The 21,246-nt window shown below is 39.2% G+C and overlaps 1 long non-coding RNA gene across 1 annotated transcript in view; it reads right to left on the bottom strand.

Moving 5' to 3' along the window:
- The window catches only part of LOC138913865 (uncharacterized), a 78,650-nt gene extending 57,903 nt beyond the window's left edge, over positions 1 to 20,747 (bottom strand). The window contains exon 1 of the long non-coding RNA XR_011419734.1: positions 20,694 to 20,747. This is a non-coding gene — a long non-coding RNA (uncharacterized lncRNA). The remainder of the gene's footprint in view (positions 1 to 20,693) is intronic.
- Between the last annotated feature and the right edge of the window lie 499 nt (positions 20,748 to 21,246).

Genomic DNA, 21,246 nt, shown 5'->3' with positions numbered 1-21,246 from the left:
TTCATATTATCGCTAACAGGTTTGACAACCTGTACTCTCAGGTTATTTTGGCCAATACAACAATAGCTGAAAGTAGCTATGGGTTCTAAAGAAATATCCGATATTGGTTGGTTGGGGGAGGATCTTGTAAAGATTGTAACAGGTTCAAGCCTATACTCTCAGGTTATTCTGGCCAATACAACTTTAGCTGAAAGTAGCTATATTAAAGGCTATTTCACATTTCTTTCATGGTTTAAAAAGGAAATCACACACACCAGGGGTTTTCTCAAAAGTAAACTAAATACATTCACTTTCTATCCCACATTTCTGGTAACAGTACACATAAAACAGGTCTTTGAGTAGGCAAAAGGTTTCAATTGTTACCTGCATTGTCACCAAAAAACAACCTCACATCTAGCCAACAATAAAAAAATCCTTGAATCCTTGAATCCTTGAATACTCATATTATAGCGTTAAAAAGGTTTCAATCCTTCAGAGAGAGGGTGACACCCTCTGGATTGGATTTTCTGTAAAATAAGTATAAAACATAGACTGCGAAATTAATAATTTAGTGGTAACCATTCTAACTTAAAATATAATAATTAGTTGTAATCAAAAATATTCAGGGTAACCTGGACTTGATAGAGTGTTGGGATCAAATGATATTTAAATGATAAGGAAAATTCTTTACAATTATTTTATTCGTTTTAGTACAATCCGTGCACAATGGATTGATAGGAAGAACTTTACATCACGCGATTTTGAAAATTTTTTGCATATTTTTCCGCAGAAGGGGGGAGATTGAGAGATAGACATGAAGTAGATTTTTAAGGACACTGCTTTTAAAACTAATCACATACAAATCGTACATTTCCCCTAGACTCGAACCGGGTTTGGAACTCGACTAGTGACGACCGCACCTTCAACATACAAAAGTTCTGATATCAACATTTGTGACGAAAAATTATTACACTCGTCATTAAATAGACTTTCTAATATTTTCTCATTCGGCCCGCCCTAGCAAACTATTCAAGCCTTTTTCCTTTCACAGGCATTTTCTATTGCAGCGTGCCGAATGAGAAAATATTAGAAAGTCTATTTAATGACGAGTGTAATAATTTTTCGTCACAAATGTTGATATCAGAACTTTTGTTTGTTGAAGGTGCGGTCGTCACTAGTTTTTTACCTCGTTAAGAGGTGTTTTTATTTGATATCAGAAGTTTTTGTTTGTTTACATTTGCTCTCATGGGAGCTAATATATACATTTAAATTAAAATTGGTCAGTCATAATTTGTAAGCCATTGTATTTAAATAAATTAAGTTAAAAAGGCGTTTAAGTATTTCAAAATACCTTTTAAACGAGGTATGGCACATGTCTGTACCTTTAGTAGTGTAGAACTTACAAACTAACGAAATTTAGCTATTTTTAGCTTTTTCCCGCTAAAGTAGCGGCTTTTTCCAAAAGTCGTAGAACAAAAGATTCCTATATGGAACTCTTAAGTGCAAATTTACTGATTCCATGACCCTAAAATACAGTTCGGATACCCTCCCACAAAATTCAATACTCAGGGAGCGTTAATTGTTCGAGCTGGCAACAGTGGCTATTTTCGTATAAAAATAACTTTTAAACGTGACTTTTTACAGTAATGTGTTATATACCAAAATTTAAGGAATCTCAAGGGCTATACAGTTTAAGGTTTTAAAGAAAATCGTTAGAGCCGTTTTTGAGAAAAATAAAAAAAAGCTGAAAAAAAAGTTTTAAAAAATTGTCTTTTGTTCATATCTTTTTAACTATTACATTTACACAAATTGCATATAGAAGGCGTTTATAGCATTTCAAAATACCTTTCAAACGAGATGCAGCACAAGTCTGTAGCTTTAGTAGTATAGAAGTTATTCCGAGCTATTTAGCTATTAGCTATTTATAGCTGTTTTCCCGCTAAACCAGCGAGTTTTTCCAAAAGTGGTAGAACAAAAGTTTTTTATATCGATGGGATGAACGTCATATTAAATTTTCAAAACTTAAGAAACATGTTTTGGACAAACTGACAAACTGACAAACAGAATTAAATTTTCATTTTGGGAAGAAGAAGGAAATCTTATTTTGGCTATAACTTTTGAACGGAGCGTCGGATTTTGACAAGTGACCCCTCATTCGACGGGTATTTTCAAAAGGAATACAACTAAAACATTGCGAGGGGGCATTTATCCCCACCGGCCCCAACAGCTCCAAATTTCGAAATTTTCATTTTTTCACTTTCACCGCTCTCTCTCCCAAGCCAATTGATTTTCTTAGAGTCTTGGTATGCAATCCTGTTAGTTTTCGTAATACCTTTCGATAGGTGTATCACTCATTATGATCGGACCATCACAGTAGATTTTCATTTCTTCGTGTATATATAGTAGTCGCCTTCGCACACTCTCCTGGTGCGCTTCGTCACTACATGGACTGCCGTCCATAGTGATATTTTAAGTTAGAATGGTTACCACTAAATTATTAATTTCGCAGTCTATGTTTTATACTTATTTTACAGAAAATCCAATCCAGAGGGTGTCACCCTCTCTCTGAAGGATTGAAACCTTTTTAACGCTATAATATGAGTATTCAAGGATTCAAGGATTCAAGGATTTTTTTATTGTTGGCTAGATGTGAGGTTGTTTTTTGGTGACAATGCAGGTAACAATTGAAACCTTTTGCCTACTCAAAGACCTGTTTTATGTGTACTGTTACCAGAAATGTGGGATAGAAAGTGAATGTATTCAGTTTACTTTTGAGAAAACCCCTGGTGTGTGTGATTTCCTTTTTAAACCATGAAAGAAATGTGAAATAGTCTTTAATATAGCTACTTTCAGCTAAAGTTGTATTGGCCAGAATAACCTGAGAGTATAGGCTTGAACCTGTTACAATCTTTACAAGATCCTCCCCCAACCAACCAATATCGGATATTTCTTTAGAACCCATAGCTACTTTCAGCTATTGTTGTATTGGACAAAATAACCTGAGAGTACAGGTTGTCAAACCTGTTAGCGATAATATGAAATCTTTACAAATCTTTTGAACCCACCCAAGTAAACAAGAACACCTGGACATACACACCCCTGTTGAGTCGCCATCACAGATCTTTTCCACCCTTACACATGCACACACGCACACACACAAACCCATCATGAACCAATCAACGTGAATTTAGGAAAAACATGGTTTGAACATTCGACTGCTTAATATTTAAAATTAGTTCTTTAATGCAAAGGAATACAGAAACATCGTCGGTTTTCTAACTCCAATTTTTTGTTCAATCTAATTTGATTTATTTGACAATTTTTATAATGGCGTCTGTGCAGTGCGATATTTGCAACGAGCATATTAACGTGTCGGTGTTCGAGTCCCATTATGAGGGGTGTTCGAAAAACCCTCATGAAAAAGTGCGTAATATAAAAATTATTTGTGACTTATGTCAAAAAAGTTTGGAAAGTTCCAAATTTGACGAACATTATAAAAAGTGTAATGGGCCGAATAATGCATTCGAACTATTGATGAATGTGCAGAATCATGTGGATGAACAGCCTTCTACGTCAAGAGCCGCTGCTAAAAGGAATGCAATGGACTCTACCACTAAAAACCAAGAAAAAAGGGATTAAGCCCCAGAAAAAAATGTTATGTGAGTTGTGTAAAGAGGTTTACCCTGAATCGGGATATCTTAAGCATGCTACTACATCTGAGAATCATATGAGTTTTATAAAAGAATTTGATGAGCAATATAAAAAGTCTGCTTGGGCGAATAATGCATACAACCTATTGATGAATGAACAGAATCATGTGGATGAACAACCTTCTACGTCAAGAGCCGCTGCTAAAAGGAAAAGGAATGCAATGGACTCCACAAAAAAAAGCATGGAAAAAAGGATTAAGACACAGGAAAAAAAGCTATGTGAGTTGTGTGGTGATGTTTACCCTGAATCGGGATATCTTAGGCATATAACATCTGAGAAGCATAAGAGTGCAGTAGTGAGGTATAAAAATCTCGAAATAATTGAGATGGCTTCGAAAAGTGAATCGAGTATTACTATAAAAGAGTAGATGTCGATTTGCGTCATGTTCCCCCAGGCCAAACCATAAGACCTAAAATTCTGAAAAAAATTGGTTCCCAATCGTGTGTTAGAGGAGGTGTGCACTAAGAAAGGATTTTTTAAAATTTGGCTCCTAAGGACTCCCAGGACTTTTAAAAAATGCGAAATTGAGGGACTAAAACATCAACCATTTCCACAGTTTTCTACCAAACAAGTTGAAATTTTTATTTTGAGCTTTATTTGTGAAAATCTTTGAAAGCCCAGAAGATGAGCCCCAACCGACTTCCGGTTGGGGGTACTACATTTTTTTTTCCGCAACGATTATGCGATCGGATCCGTTCTTGGTTTAAAGTGTGGAGCTATGCCATACAATCAGAAAGGCATTTTTTTGTTTTTTTTGGACCCATGGTTGATTTTATATGATTTTTTTTGTAAGATTGCGGGGGCTGTTTTCGTTTTTTGTATGCTTGCTCACGAACGAATTTCGAACACAGCTCTCACAAAAACAACGTGAGCAGAAGCAGACCGAGAGAGCAGAGAGAGAGTCATTAGAAACAAAAGAGAGGCGGCAAATGTTTTTTTTTCTGGTTTGGAAACACCTGATCAAAATTTTACTATTTGGACACCAGAACGAATAATTTAATAGATGCAATTCTTAATCATAGTGTGAAGCTAACCCGAAAAATGCATAAGGAGTTTTTGTTTTTATTTTAAACAATTTTTGATTGGTTTTCACATTTGAATGTAAGAAACGTAATTACACACAGCACATCGACAAAATGGCATGAACATAAGTATGTGATGATTAAATTAGGATAAAACACCTAATGGATGCAATTCTGAATCAAAATGTGTATGTATTCCGTAAAATATTCAGGGCTCTACTCTAAAACTGTATAGAAATTAGAAAAACTATTGAGATTTGCGTATACACACATTCATACGAACATATGGGCACTTTCACCAAAAGGTCCACCAAGCAAAAAACCTTGAAACTTAAATAAAACAGATTTCCACATTGTTTTTGCCCCGATATTAGTTTCTAAATAGTTTGATCTTGAGCTTAACTAAAAATTTGGAGTATAGTTTTATTATATTTATGACAAACGCCACCAATATACACAAAAATCAGTTTTAGGCTGTTTTTTTGTTATTTTTTAGACCTGTCTTCAGTTGATAATTTATCCATTAGGAATGCTGATATGTGACATTTTTATACCCGTTACTCGTAGAGTAAAAGGGTATACTAGATTCGTGCAAAAGTATGTAACAGGTAGAAGGAAGCGTTTCCGACCCTGTAAACTATATATATTCTTGATCAGGATCACTAGCCCAGTCGATCTAGCCATGTCCGTCTGTCCGTCTGTCTGTCTGTATGAACGCTGAGATCTCGGAAACTATAAAAGCTAGAAGATTGACATTTTGCATGCAGATTCTAGGAGTTCCTACGCAGCGCAAGTTTGTTTCAAAAGGGTGCCACGCCCCCTCTAACGCCCACAATCGCATATATACGATTTTAAAAATTTCAATATTTCGGAAAAGTAAAAATGCAGTTTTATGGTGTTTATCAATACCTATCGAAATGTAGAACAAATTTTTTAAATCGGAACATTCGTTAAAAAGTTACGGCGGATTAAAGTTTTTATCTCCATCTCCTTGGCACTTTCTTTAGCTGAGTAACGGGTATCTGATAGTCGGGGCACCCGACTATAGCGTTCTCTCTTGTTTGTACTAAATGCTTCATTTACATGTTAAACTATTAAGTTAAAAGCAAAACATCCGGCAATTGAGGGATAGAGGTAAAGAAATCCACTTTACAAAACAGTCGGAAAAAATGTCCCGAGCGACATGTCCCGAGCGAATGTGTTTGAAACTGCATACCAAAAAAACGGCAAACAATTTTTGAGTAAAAACAAAACCATTTCATAGCGACATGTTTGGACAACAGTCTAAAAAAAAATCGCATTCAAATATTTCATCAGAATTGAAACTGTTGTTGAATGAACTTCCCCGAAATCCACTTCTATTTTTGTCCCGAGCGAATACGGCAGTTTTTTAACGATATCTTAAAAACTAAAAATGGTACAAAATCAAGATTTTTGGGAAGAGTGAAAAGAAAGGCACATTATTAAAATTAAAATCCATTTTTTTCCATTTTTTTTCAACTTTAAAGGTGAGCAAACGTCCCGAGCGACAATATGGAAGTGCCCATATGTACTTTAAAAACATAAAATGAAATATATGCGTGCACAAATAACATTCCAATTTAAGAAAAGGTCGTATTCGCACAACGTTCATAATCTGAAAATTGTACCAGCTAAAATGTACCTACAAAACTTTCTAAAAAAATTGGTTTTAAATTGTGTTAAATGCGAGGGTAGGTATTTAAGTGTCATTTTTAATCAAATAAAAACACCTCTTAACGAGGTAAAAAACTAGTGACGACCGCACCTTCAACATACAAAAGTTCTGATATCAACATTTGTGACGAAAAATTATTACACTCGTCATTAAATAGACTTTCTAATATTTTCTCATTCGGCCCGCCCTAGCAAACTATTCAAGCCTTTTTCCCTTCACAGGCATTTTCTATTGCAGCGTGCCGAATGAGAAAATATTAGAAAGTCTATTTAATGACGAGTGTAATAATTTTTCGTCACAAATGTTGATATCAGAACTTTTGTTTGTTGAAGGTGCGGTCGTCACTAGTTTTTTACCTCGTTAAGAGGTGTTTTTATTTGATATCAGAAGTTTTTGTTTGTTTACATTTGCTCTCATAGGAGCTAATATATACATTTAAATTAAAATTGGTCAGTCATAATTTGTAAGCCATTGTATTTAAACAAATTAAGTTAAAAAGGCGTTTAAGTATTTAAAAATACCTTTTAAACGAGGTATGGCACATGTCGGTACCTCTAGTAGTGTAGAACTTACAAACTAACGAAATTTAGCTATTTTTAGCTTTTTCCCGCTAAAGTAGCGGCTTTTTCCAAAAGTCGTAGAACAAAAGATTCCTATATGGAACTCTTAAGTGCAAATTTACTGATTCCATGACCCTAAAATACAGTTCGGATACCCTCCCACAAAATTCAATACTCAGGGAGCGTTAATTGTTCGAGCTGGCAAAAGTGGCTATTTTCGTATAAAAATAACTTTTAAACGTGACTTTTTACAGTAATGTGTTATATACCAAAATTTAAGGAATCTCAAGGGCTATACAGTTTAAGGTTTTAAAGAAAATCGTTAGAGCCGTTTTTGAGAAAAATAAAAAAAAGCTAAAAAAAAAGTTTTAAAAAATTGTCTTTTGTTCATATTTTTTTAACTATTAGGTTAGGTTAGGTTAGGTGAGCATGGTTGGGGATTATAAACTAATCCCCTCACTTAGGCCGCCATGGGCCCCTTGTGATACCATATGATCTCAGAAAAGATCCATTTCCCTAGCTCATGGGTTATTGGGTTTCTCGAACCAGTTGGTTCTTTTCAGAAAACAAAGCAGTTTGGGTATGCTGGTGCCTTGTATGGCTGCAAGGTTTGGAAGCGTGTAGCTTCCTAGTGTTTGAAAACGTTTGAGGTTGTGTGCTGGGCAGAAGCACAGGAGGTGTTCAATATTCTCCTCTTCTTCTATCTGTTTACAGCTGCGACAGTAGTCGTAGCTGCTGAGTCCTAGCCTGCGCGCGTGTGTCCCTAAAAGACAGTGGCCCGTGAGGGCATTAATTAAGGTGGAAATGTCTGCCCTGTTACATTGTAAGAGGGTTTTGGTTCTTTTCGGATTATAGTTACCCCAGGTAAGCCTGGAGGTGTGGCATGTTGGGATCGTATTCCAACGGTTGTTGGAGAGGGTGTACAATCTTTGCTTGAGGAGAAGCTTGCAGGTATCTATGGGCATGCCCACCGTGTCCTTTTCGCGAAGGATGTCGGTGGTTGTTCCTTGCTTTCTAGTTCGTCCGCTATGCAGTTGCCTTCAATTTTACGGTGTCCAGGCACCCAAAAGAGGCTGATCCTGAGATGAGTGGCCATCTCGTTCAGAGATTTGCGGCATTCAGAGATAGTAAGTGAGTTGGTTGAGTAGGAGTCGAGGGCCCTGAGGGCTGCTTGACTGTCCGAAAATATGAAGATGTCTGTGTTGCAGTGTTTTGTTGTATCCAGGTAAGACATGGCTTCCTGGATTGCCATCACTTCCGCTTGGAAGACACTACAGTGATCTGGTAATCGAAAGGAGACTTTTATGTCTAGTTCAGGCGAGAAAACTCCCCCTCCTGTTTGCAAGTTAAGCTTGGAGCCATCCGTGTATATGTTGACGGCGTTCTCAATCTGGTGAGGGAGGTGGTCCCATTCTGAGCGGGTGGGTATGAGAACCTTATAAGTTTTTTCGAAGTTGACTGTGGGTGGGACGTAGTCTGTTCTGTGTGGTATATAACGCTGGTTTGTAAGTATACGGGAGTGACCTGATGAACCTGTTGACCAGGCCGACGCTTCGCGGAGCCTCAGCGCCGTTGCTGATGCCCAGCTTTTGGCAAGCAGGTCTAGAGGTTCTAGGTCAAGAATTGTATTCAATGCTTCAGTGGCGGTTGTGCGAAGCGCCCCACTTATGCAGAGTTCTGCGCTTCTTTGGATCTTGTTCAGATTCTTGAGGTTGCAATTCTTTTCTAGGGAGTGCCACCAGACGATGATTCCATAGAGGAGTATGGGTCTGACTATTGCAGTGTATAGCCAGTGAACTATTACGGGAGAGAAGCCCCACTTTCTCCCTATAGCTTTTTTACAAGCAGAGTGCTATGGCCGCTTTGCGTGTGCGGTCCGCGATGTTCTCTGCCCAGAGGAGTTTCTTGTCTAGGATGACGCCTAAATACTTGGCTTGGTTGCTAAGAGTAAGGCGAGTTTGGAGTAGTTTTGGGAGAGTTAGGCTTGGTACCTTATACTTCCTTGTAAATAGAACTAATTCTGTCTTTTCTGGGTTGACACCCAGTCCGCAGCACGCTGTCCACCTTGAGAGTGAGGATAGGGCTGTCTCCATCAGGTTGCATAGCGTTTGAGGAAATTTTCCTTGCATTAGGATAACCACGTCGTCCGCATAGGCCACCACTTTTGTTCCCGCTTCCTCTAGAAGTGATAGAAGTTTATTAACAACTATAACCCATAGCAGAGGGGAAAGTACACCGCCTTGCGGTGTTCCTCTACTAACGTTCCTAGTCGATTGTGCTGATCCCATAGTGGAGTACACTACCCTACTGGTGAGTATGGTGTGAATGAGTCCCACTATAGGACGCTCAATGCCTAGTTCCGTCATAGCGCCAGTGATAGCCGTTGGGGTGACATTGTTGAAAGCGCCTTCTATGTCTAGAAAGGCTGCCAGGGAGAATTCCTTGTTATGGAACCCTCTCTCTATATACGATACTAGGGAGTGAAGGGCAGTATCTGTTGATCTGCCTTTACGGTACGCATGTTGTGCATTTGAGAGTAAACTAGGGTTGATAGTTAGTCTGATGTGTGTGTCAATTAGCCTTTCCAGGGTCTTTAACAAGAAGGAGGAGAGGCTTATTGGACGGAAGTCCTTTGGTGAGGTGTGAGAGGGCTTGCCGGCCTTTGGTATAAATATTACTTTAATGTCCAGCCATCTGGATGGTATGTGATTCAGTGCCAGACAGCCGTGGAATATGACCGTCAGCCATGGAAGGGTAGTATCTATTGTTCGTTGAAGTTGTGCAGGGAAAAAGCCGTCAGGGCCAGGTGACTTAAAGGGCTTAAACGAGTTAATCGCCCATTTGATGCGTTCAGGGTTTGAAATGTTGTCTATGCTCTGTTCGTCGAGGCTTTCCACTAAATGGAGGTCCTCTACTGCTTGCGTGTTATTAGGGAAGTGGGTGTCTAGCAGGAGTTCTAAAGTTTCCTGGCTGTTTCCCGTCCAGGTGTCTTCATTGGTTTTTAGGTATCCAACGGTTGCTGGAGATTTTGCCAAGATTCTTCTGAGCCTGGACGCTTCCGCTGTAGATTCTATGCTACTGCAGAAGTTGGTCCATTCTCTTCGCTTTGAAGCTCTAATTTCCTTTTTGTAATGGCTTAGCTTCGTATGGTACGTGTTCCAGGAAGCCTCGCTGTTGCTATATTTAGCTCTGTTAAAATGACTTCTGCAGTCGCTTTTAAGGGCCGCTAGGTTAGTGTTCCACCAAGGCGGTTTGTGTTTTGTTTTGACTGTTCTGCTTGGGCAGGCCTTTTTAATGGCCTCCCCACAGATGTCAGTGAAAGTATTGACTAGGTTTTCTAGTTCATGACTGTCGAGTACGCGAGTCGGTGGAGTATTTAGGTTTCTATCGAGGAGTTCTTTATAGTACCCCCAGTTAGTGCGTCTTAGATTTCTTATGCTCTCGGGGGGAGGGCATTCTAGAGATATTGTAAATTCTACATATCGGTGGTCGGAGAAGGAGTGTTCGGCTCCCACTTTCCACTCTTCAAGATGGTTGAGTAGGGTGTCGGATATCAGGGTAATGTCTAAAACTTCCCTCCTATTTCTAGTGATGAAAGTAGGGTCATTACCTTTGTTGCAGATGAATAAGTTGGATTGAAGGAGATAGTCATAAAGTAACTCACCCCTTTCGTTCGTATTTGTACTTCCCCATTGTGTGTGGTGAGAGTTGGCGTCTCCACCCAGGATGAGTTCCTTAGATGAGTATGTTTGTATGAGTTGTTGTGTTATGATGTTTGGTAGTGGCCCCTCTTGGTCATGAGCCAGGTAAAACGATGATATGGTGTGATGAGTGTGTGCGTTTAGCTCCAGCCTGACCGTGGTAAGGTCGCCTTCGCTAAACTGTGGGATTAGAAATGTATTAAAGTGTGTCTTAGTGAGAATGCAGGTCCTAGGTTTACCCTTACCCTTAATGTGAAAAAGCTTGTATGTGGGGGTTGATAAGCCACAGATGTTGTCACCAACAATCCATGGCTCTTGGATGAGGACTATGTCTATTTTGCCCGTTGCCAGGCGGGTGAGGAGGGCAGCAGATGCTGCCTTGCTGTGGTGCAGATTAATCTGTAGATACTGCACCATTTTGCGGCTTGGGCTCGGGCTGGGTACCCTCTACTTCCTCCACAATGTCCTGGAGCACACTGCGGGTGCTCAACTGCTTCAGAGTCTCTGTGAGCTCCGAATCGGTCGACACGTACCCTGTGTGGAGTGACTCCTCGTGCTCCATCTCGTCGTCGCTTGGGGGTTCGTAGGACGCACATGCAGCCAGATTGTCTGCCGCTAGCTTGTCCGTGTCGTATATGCGGAGTGTCGCCTTGTCGAAACCGTAGTTGACACGGTACTGTGATGCTGCCAGGGGTTCCAGGCATGCCTGGTTGAGTAGAATCACTACGTTCATGGTGACGCGTTCAGTCTTCTCAACCTTCACCACCTTCCAACCTTCTGTTGGGAGCTTGGGGTTGAACCTTGTCAAGAGGCTAAGAATAGCCTCTGGCTCAGAGGGTTCAGACGGCAACCACACCCTCGCCCTTGGTCTGGACGGGATATCCGCTGCCTCGCAGACGGCTAGCTTGGCCCCGGGGTAGACCTCGCCAACTTTGGTAATGGCAGCCTTGTAGAGCGCTGCCGATCTCTCGTCCTCACAGGCGATCAACTTTACGTTGCCCTGGTACCACCCTGCATCTGTGCAGTCAGGTGGTGGTCCTGGGTTTTCGTCCAGCACTTTCAAGGCCACCGTCGCAAGTGCCCGCCTAACCTGACCCCACTGGTTCCTTGGGATCCTACCGCCTTCATCGTTCTGGTCGATGACGCCGATGATCTTCCGATCCTTCACCACTTCGGCAAAGGATCTAGACCACGTGCCGCGGCTGGTTGTCTTGGCCTTCTTGCTCGCTGGTTGAGCCACTTCGATCGACCTCTCCCGCTTGTTGCTGTCGCTTGGTGCCTTTGCGGGGTCGAAGTCTGGGATTACTGCCTTTGCCCAGGCTATGTCCTCCTGGATCTTTTGGTAGTCCTCCTTGGAAGTCTGATCCTCTCTTATGGGGTTGGTGGCCAGACGTTTTAAGATGCGGTGCGCCTTCTTTCGTTCCAGTGGTCCTGCCTGATTTGGAGGTGTCCGCTTGAACTCTTTAGCCCTGGTACTTACCACACGGTCAGCCCTAGCACCTCCCTCCGGTTGGTTTGGCTGGTTAGCCGCCCCAGCGTTGGTGGGTGTTTTGGTCTGGCCCTTGCGGTTCGTGGGGGCTACCTGGCTGCGTGGTCCGCTGGCCTTGGCTGGTGTTGATGTTGTATGAGTAGGGGCTTTCGGTACGGCACCCTTGCTCACTTGGTCGTCACTGGTGGTGACTTCCGACTTTTTAGGAGAGTCGGACTCCGTTTTTGATTTTTTATTTGTATTTAGATTCTCCATGTTAATTCCCACGAGCTGCGGAGAAAGGACAGGTCCACCCGGGCAGAGATCCGCTGTACCCGGGTAAGGCTGATTAGAACAGGCGGTCGCCACTTGCCTGAGCCCACCGTTAGAGACTGAGTTATTTGTTGACTCGGGCTCCCAGCCAGATTGACTCTCGGCACGGTTCGAGTGACACCTTAGTCCAGCCCGGGGTGAGATGATTGTTGGGGGAATAGGGAAGAGGTAGGCTTATGTGTGGGGAGTGGGTTTGTGTGAGCTATTTGTCGGAGGCGGCAACACAAGCGCGACGTCGGCACTGCTACGGCGCGGACACCCGCTGACTGTCCGGGGCTACTTATTTGCGCTTCATGTTGGGGCCTAGCGGTGGCTGGGCCGTGCCAACATCCACGCTTATTCGTAGCTGCCCTGGATAAAAACCAGGGCGTTCGCTATCCGCAACCTGCGACCCATTCGGTTGCCTTCAGCTCCAAGCCATCCCACTAGCTCATTGGCCGAACTATTATTATTTTAACTATTACATTTACACAAATTGCATATAGAAGGCGTTTATAGCATTTCAAAATACCTTTCAAACGAGATGCAGCACAAGTCTGTAGCTTTAGTAGTATAGAAGTTACGGCTTTCCGAATTTGAGCTATTTATAGATGTTTTCCCGCTAAACTAGCGAGTTTTTCCAAAAGTGGTAGAAGAAAAGTTTTTTATATCGATGTGATGAACGTCATATCAAATTTTCAAAACTTAAAAAACATGTTTTGGACAAACTGACAAACAGAATTAAATTTTAATTTTGGGAAGACGAAGAAAATCTTATTTTGGCTATAACTTTTGAACGGAGCGTCGGATTTTGACAAATGACCCCTCATTCGACGGGTATTTTTAAAAGGAATACAATTAAAACATTGCGAGGGTGCATTTATCCCCACCGGCCCCAACAGCTCCAAATTTCGAAATTTTCACTTTTTCACTTTCACCGCTCTCTCTCCCAAGCCAATTGATTTTCTTAGAGTCTTGGTATGCAATCCTGTTAGTTTTCGTAATACCTTTCGATAGGTGTATCACTCATTATGATCGGACCATCACAGTAGATTTTCATTTCTTCGTGTATATATAGTAGTCGCCTTCGCACACTCTCCTGGTGCGCTTCGTCACTACATGGACTGCCGTCCATAGTGATATATTCTTTTTTAAGGTTTTTGGGCTTTAGATCTGTTCGAAAAAACGGTAAAAAAATAGTAAGAGTTTTTGTCTGCGTTCTCTGCGATATATTTAGGCTACCAGAACGGTGGAGTTACGGTGGGAATAAGGTGAGGTTAGTGCGGGATTAAGTTGCGATTAAGGAGGTATTAGATAGATAAGGGTAAAAGTAATGTAAAGAAGGTTTAAAGGTGATGTAAAGGTGAAGGTAAGAAAGGTAAGGTTCGTTTGGGTCAAGGTGACAAACAAGTTTAAATAAGAAAAAGTGAAGTTAAAGTTAATAGGTATAGTAAGGAAACATTTTTTTCAGGTGAGACTAAAGTTAGGTTAGCTAAGAAGAGGAAAAACTGGTGTTAGGGTGGGTTAAGAAATAGTGAAAACAGCATTAGGGTGCTAAAAAAGTATGCAAAGGGTGAGAATTAAATACGTGGGGTTAAGGTGAGGTAATATTAGGTAATATAAGGTATGTTATGGCTAGAAGGATATGGATAGAATGTTAGTGCGCTTTAGGTGGGTTTACTGTTTAGCTAAGGTTAGGCGGGATTTTACTCGGATATTAATTTGAATTAGGAAATATGAAAAAATCAGCAATAAATGCTTTACTTATAGTAGCGGACAACGTCGCTTCGGGTATTGCTAGTACTCGATATATTTTTACCGATCTCGTTTTTTAGCACAGTTTTTCTCGAAATGAGTATTAGATCCAGAATAATTACAATAAATAAGCTGAGTATAGCCCATTTTGCGGGGGTCTTTTCCAAACAAACTCCTAATGAATTCCATTATGAAACGTCCTCTTACTTGAACTATTTATTATTAACTAAGACTTAAACAAGTGTGTCAACACAACAATAGATTTCATAATTTGAGTTTTCTAAGTATACAAATAATTTAAACAAATTATTTAATGCACATCTAAGTGGTGGTTTATTTTTATGTATTAGACAATTAGTGAAAAAATTTGGTAGTTTTGTTAAACTTGTTCCAATATCTATCACTATGGACGGCAGTCCATGTAGTGACGAAGCGCACCAGGAGAGTGTGCGAAGGCGACTACAATATATACACGAAGAAATGAAAATCTACTGTGATGGTCCGATCATAATGAATAATACACCTATTGAAAGGTATTGCGAAAACTAACAGGATTGCATACCAAGACTTTAAGAAAATCATTTGGCTTGGGAGAGAGAGCGGTGAAAGTGAAAAAGTGAAAATTTCGAAATTTGGAGCTGTTGGGGCCGGTGGGGATAAATGCCCCCTCGCAGTGTTTTAGTTGTATTCCTTTTGAAAATACCCGTCGAATGAGGGGTCATTTGTCAAAATCCGACTCTCCGTTCAAAATTTATAGCCAAAATAAGATTTTCTTCTTCTTCCCAAAATGAAAATTTAATTCTGTTTGTCAGTTTGTCCACTTGTCCACTTGTCCACTTGTCCACTTGTCCGCTTGTCCACTTGTCCACTTGTCCAAAATATGTTTTTTAAGTTCTGAAAATTTGATATGACGTTCATCACATCGATATAAAAAACTTTTGTTCTACCACTTTTGGAAAAACCCGCTAGTGTAGCGGGAAAACAGCTATAAATAGCTAAAATTCGGAAAGCCGTAACTTCTATACTACTAAAGCTACAGACTTGTGCTGCGAGAAAAGATTAGAAAGTCTATTTGATGACGAGTGTAATAATTTTTCGTCACAAATGTTGATATCACAACTTTTGTATGTTGAAGGTGCGGTCGTCACTAGTTTTTTACCTCGTTAAGAGGTGTTTTTATTTGATATCAATAATAGTTGTCGATAAATATTTAGTCAAAAAATACTTTTTAATGTTACCGCGCATAATAATAGTTCTATATATGTTCAGGGGTGTGAGTATTTCATCTAGTGCTGTATATGGAACATCTCCTGACGACCAATCCAATCCAGTTATACTATCTCGATTTAAAGTGTGTTGTTTAATTGTGTCATTTTCCAATTCCTTTAAACTAAAGGGTGGTTTGAAATGAAAGAAGTTCGGTATAACTGTTCCAGCCTGCGGTCTTATCTTTATATAGCGGTCCGATTGCAATAAGAAGGTAGTTCTAATTAAGGGATCAACCGGTATGGACACGCGAGAAGATAAGAAAAATAGATATTCCCGAAAGAATCAAGATCATGAAGTCATTTTTGGTTTTGAATACTATGTGTTACATAATTTAAGACTAAAATGTGGTTTATCAACAACCCGAAAATTTTCACCAATGGTGTGGATGCAACAAAACAAAAAAAATTTTGTTGGATTTGAAAAGGATCAATGGATTCAACTTCTTACGTACAAGGAGTACATTCAATTAAGACTGGATCAGTACGATTTCTTGATGCCGGACACAATTATTGATCATTCATTAATGTCTACAATAAAATGTAATTTTAGATTTCGCAAATCTGATAAGCAATACGTAATGGTAATAAATCAGTATGGCAACAAAATTGAATTTGATAGTGAGTCCTGGAGATCCTTTATACGATTAGGTACGTAGGCTGCTATATATATTTCTGGCCTGAGAATGAAAATGCGAATATTTACGATTAAAAATGGTTTTATTGTTTTTCAAAGTATTCTCCAGCAAGACTTATACACTTTTGCATGCGCTCAAACCAATTGTCGAAGCACTTTGTCCACTCCGATTGAGACACCTCCAAAACATGGTTTTTGAACGCTTCAACAGCATCTTCTGGCGGCGAAAATCGTTGACCACGCATTTTTCTCTTGATGTGCGGGAATAAAAAGAAGTCATTGGGTGCCAAGTCAGTGCTGTATGGCGGATGACCCATCAATTCGACATTTTGGCCGGTCAAAAAGGCGCTGGTTTGAGCTGATGTGTGAGAGCTCGCATTGTCATGGTGCAGAATTATCCGTCTTCTCTTGTTCGTTTTTCGAATTTCTCTGAAGATTTCAGGCAAACAAATTGTGGTGTACCACTCAGAATTGACCGTCCTACGTTGCTCAAGCGGAACAGTCGCCACATGACCTGTTTTACCGAAGAAACAGACCACCATTTGCTTCAAAGTGCTTCTTCCACGAACAACTTTCGTTGGATTTGGCTCGTCTTCGAAGACCCACACGGTCGATTGCTGTTTTGTTTCGGGCTCATAAGCATAGATCCATGATTCATCACCTGTGACGATCTTATAAACGTCTTTTGAAACACCGCGATTGTATTTTTTTAAATTTTTTTTGCACCAATCCACACGAGTCTTTTTTTGAGCGATTGTCAAATTGTGCGGGATCCAACGAGAACAAATTTTTTTTACGACCAAGTGTTCATGCAATATTGAATGTATGCTGGTGGAAGAAATGCCCAAGGATGCCTCTATCTCACGGTATGTCACATGACGATCTTGCATTATCAGTTCATGCACGGCGTCAATGTTCTCTGGAACAACGACTGTTTTTGGACGATCTTCACGACCTTCGTCTGCGAGAGAGCGTCGGCCACGATTGAATTCATTATACCAGTTTTTCACAGTGCTATAAGATGGTGCTTCATCGCCATACAAAGATTTAAGTTCATCGATGCACTCTTGTCGTGTTAATTCACGTCGAAAGCAGTGAAAAATGATTGCGCGAAAATGTTCACGAGTTAGTTCCATTTTCTGCCAAATTGATTTTTTCAAGTCACTGTAAGCAACACAAATTATGGCCGTACGTCAAAACGTTCTGAGCACGTTTCTTCTTAAACATGTCAAACTTCCCAATGAAAACGTCAGTTGGCGCCAGGCAAAACTTAGTATGGCCTAGGCCAGAAATATATATAGCAGCCTACGTATATTTTTCACAACATTTTTATGTTGGAATTCTATATTAAAACAGCAAGTTATATACCTTTACTATTATCATATTATACCTAAGTGTGTATCTTTACAAAAATATGATATCCAACTAACTGATTTAGGTGGGTATTACGATAAAAATGTACATATAGATTTAACCCGATTGTGCTTTGAAATATCAAAAAAGATGCGTAAAGAAATAAAAAGCGATGTACTTGAACATAAGCAATCACTTATGTCTAAGCATTCATCACAAACTAATAAAAAATAATATTTATGAATACAAAATGAGCAAACAGGAAGTTAATGAAATTCATAAACAGGTTCGAAAAAATTTCATCAGACGAAAATTTGTTCAAAAGGGGATAAATGATACATGGCAAATAGATTTAGTTGAAATGATCCCTTTTAGCAGAGAAAATTGTGGATATAAATATTTACTCACTGTTATTGATACATTTTTAAAATATGCATATGCCCAGCGTGTTAAATCAAAGTCCTCAACGGATGTAGTTGAAGCAATGCGAAATGTGCTTATAACTGCTAAAACTAAACCAAAAACAAGAGAGAACGCTATAGTCGGGTGCGCCGACTATCAGATACCCGTTACTCAACTAAAGAGAGTGCGAAGGAGATAAAAACTTTGATCCGCCGTAACTTTTTAACGAATGGTCTGATTTAAAAACATTCTTCTACATTTCGATAGGTATTCATAAACACAATAAAACTGCATTTTTACTTTTCCGAAATATTGAAATTTTTAAAATCGTAAATAAGCGATTGTGGGCGTTAGAGAGGGCGTGGCACCCTTTTGAAACAAACTTGCGCTGCGTAGGAACTCCTAGAATCTGCATGCAAAATGTCAATCTTCTAGCTTTTATAGTTTCCGAGATCTCAGCGTTCATACAGACAGACAGACGGACAGACAGACGGACAGACGGACATGGCTAGATCGACTCGGCTAGTGGTCCTGATCAAGAATATATATAGTTTATAGGGTCGGAAACGCTTCCTTCTACCTGTTACATACTTTTGCACGAATCTAATATACCCTTTTACTCTACGAGTAACGGGTATAAATATTCAGTCTGATCAAGGGAAAGAATTTTTTAATTCAAGATTTCGAGAATTAATGAAGAGTCACCATATTAATCATTATCATACCTATACACACTTAAAGGCATCTATATGCGAGCGTTTTAGTCGAACATTAAAAAGTCGCATGTGGAAAATGTTTAGTATGATTGGTAAATATAAATGGATACATAAAATCAAAGACCTTGTATACGAATATAATAATTCGTATCACAGAACCATTAAAATGAAACCGGTGGATGTATGCACCCAAAATGAAGAATTTATTTTAAAATCAGTTTATAATTACCCAAAGATTTTTCCGAGACATAAATTCTCTATAGGGGATTACGTTAGAATAAGTAAATATAAGGGTGTATTTATGAAAGGTTATGAACCCAATTGGACAACTGAAGTTTTTAAGAACTTCAAGAACTTCAACTTGTCAAAGATCCAAATGCTTTCTTGGTAGAAAAAATAATTGGAAGACGAAAGAATAAAATCAAGGTTAAGTGGCTCGGTTTTGACGATAGTCACTCCTCGTGGATAGATAAAAAAAAGTTTGCTGAAATAAAAAATTGAAAAAATAACACAAACACATAAAGAAATTTTATTTTATTACTTTATTCATTTAAATATAAACATTTACAGAGAAGTTTTTAGCAAACTCGAGGTCATGCCGGCTTAGACTTCAAGAAGTCCAAGACGTCGGCATTATGCCAACACACAAAAAGGATCGAAGAGGCTTCACTGTACATGCATGTTTCATGTAGTAGCCAACTACAATCATCAGCAGTGAAATCGCTGTCTTAGTCAACGATCGAAGTGGGTTACCATGTAAGCCGCGCTATAACTGGTTGGGAATTATAGCGTCGCCAGATCGGTAAACTTCGAAAAGCTGATCAAGCCCTTAGTGTGTGTTGGACTTTGTTCTGTCTTTGATCTCTATCAGAGTTCCGTGGCAGATTGTGAAGAATATGCATAACTGCATATTTTTAGGCTTCCATATAGCAGCCTTTTACGGCGTGTTGACCGTTTTTTGTCCAAAGTTTGGCTTTTTTGATACGACCTTTTTTCGTTATAGAGAAGTTTTTAGCAAACTCGAGGTCATGCCGGCTTAGACTTCAAGAAGTCCAAGACGTCGGCATTATGCATTTACAATTATACACTAATAAACTTAAGAATGGTTTATTTCATTATGTTATCAGGTATTTCTTTATGACCATGAGCCGAACAATGTAGTGGAATAACCGCATTAACAATTTCCGTATAAAGATGATGTGCTCTACTTCTAATGGTTCGCTGCTCACCATAATAAGTCTTCTTTTGTTTAATACATTCAATATAATCAGAATAAGATAATTTATTTACAACAGACTTTTTCACACCCTTTATCTTTTTAATACTTTCATATTGACTTTGTTTACTATCCTTTCCCACTAGATATAAATCCTTTTCCACTAGAATTGAGTAGGCCTTGGCCTTTAAACCAGCAAAGGACGTCATAACTTGCCCTGCGTTCTCGTCTTTCATTAGACCAGTTCTTTATTATTAGCAGGTATAATATTATATTTATTACTAGCAATACCCGAAGCGACGTTGTTCGCTACTATAAGCAAAGCATTTATTGCTGATTTTTTCATATTTCCTAATTCAAGTTAATATCCGAGTAAAATCCCGCCTAACCTTAGCTAAACAGTAAACCCACCTAAAGCGCACTAACATTCTATCCATATCCTTCTAGCCATAACATACCTTATATTACCTAATATTACCTCACCTTAACCCCACGTATTTTATTCTCACCCTTTGCATACTTTTTTAGCACCCTAATGCTGTTTTCACTATTTCTTAACCCACCCTAACACCAGTTTTTCCTCTTCTTAGCTAACCTAACTTTAGTCTCACTTGAAACTTTAACTTCACTTTTTCTTATTTAAACTTGTTTGTCACCTTGACCCAAACGAACCTTACCTTTCTTACCTTCACCTTTACATCACCTTTAAACCTTCTTTACATTACTTTTACCCTTATCTATCCAATACCTCCTTAATCGCAACTTAATCCCGCACTAACCTCACCTTATTCCCACCGTAACTCCACAGTTCTGGTAGCCTAAATATATCGCAGAGAACGCAGACAAAAACTCTTACTATTTTTTTTACCGTTTTTTCGAACAGATCTAAAGCCCAAAAACCTTAAAAAAGAATATATTAAAAATGACACTTAAATACCTACCCTCGCATTTAACACAATTTAAAACCAATTTTTTTAGAAAGTTTTGTAGGTACACAAGCAATACCCGAAGCGACGTTGTTCGCTACTATAAGCAAAGCATTTATTGCTGATTTTTTCATATTTCCTAATTCAAATTAATATCCGAGTAAAATCCCGCCTAACCTTAGCTAAACAGTAAACCCACCTAAAGCGCACTAACATTCTATCCATATCCTTCTAGCCATAACATACCTTATATTACCTAATATTACCTCACCTTAACCCCACGTATTTTATTCTCACCCTTTGCATACTTTTTTAGCACCCTAATGCTGTTTTCACTATTTCTTAACCCACCCTAACACCAGTTTTTCCTCTTCTTAGCTAACCTAACTTTAGTCTCACCTGAAAAAAATGTTTCCTTACTATACCTATTAACTTTAACTTCACTTTTTCTTATTTAAACTTGTTTGTCACCTTGACCCAAACGAACCTTACCTTTCTTACCTTCACCTTTACATCACCTTTAAACC

This window comes from Drosophila takahashii, chromosome X (genome assembly GCF_030179915.1).
Source record: "Drosophila takahashii strain IR98-3 E-12201 chromosome X, DtakHiC1v2, whole genome shotgun sequence".
Classification (NCBI taxonomy): domain Eukaryota; kingdom Metazoa; phylum Arthropoda; class Insecta; order Diptera; family Drosophilidae; genus Drosophila; species Drosophila takahashii.
This window is presented reverse-complemented; position numbering and strand designations above follow the sequence as displayed.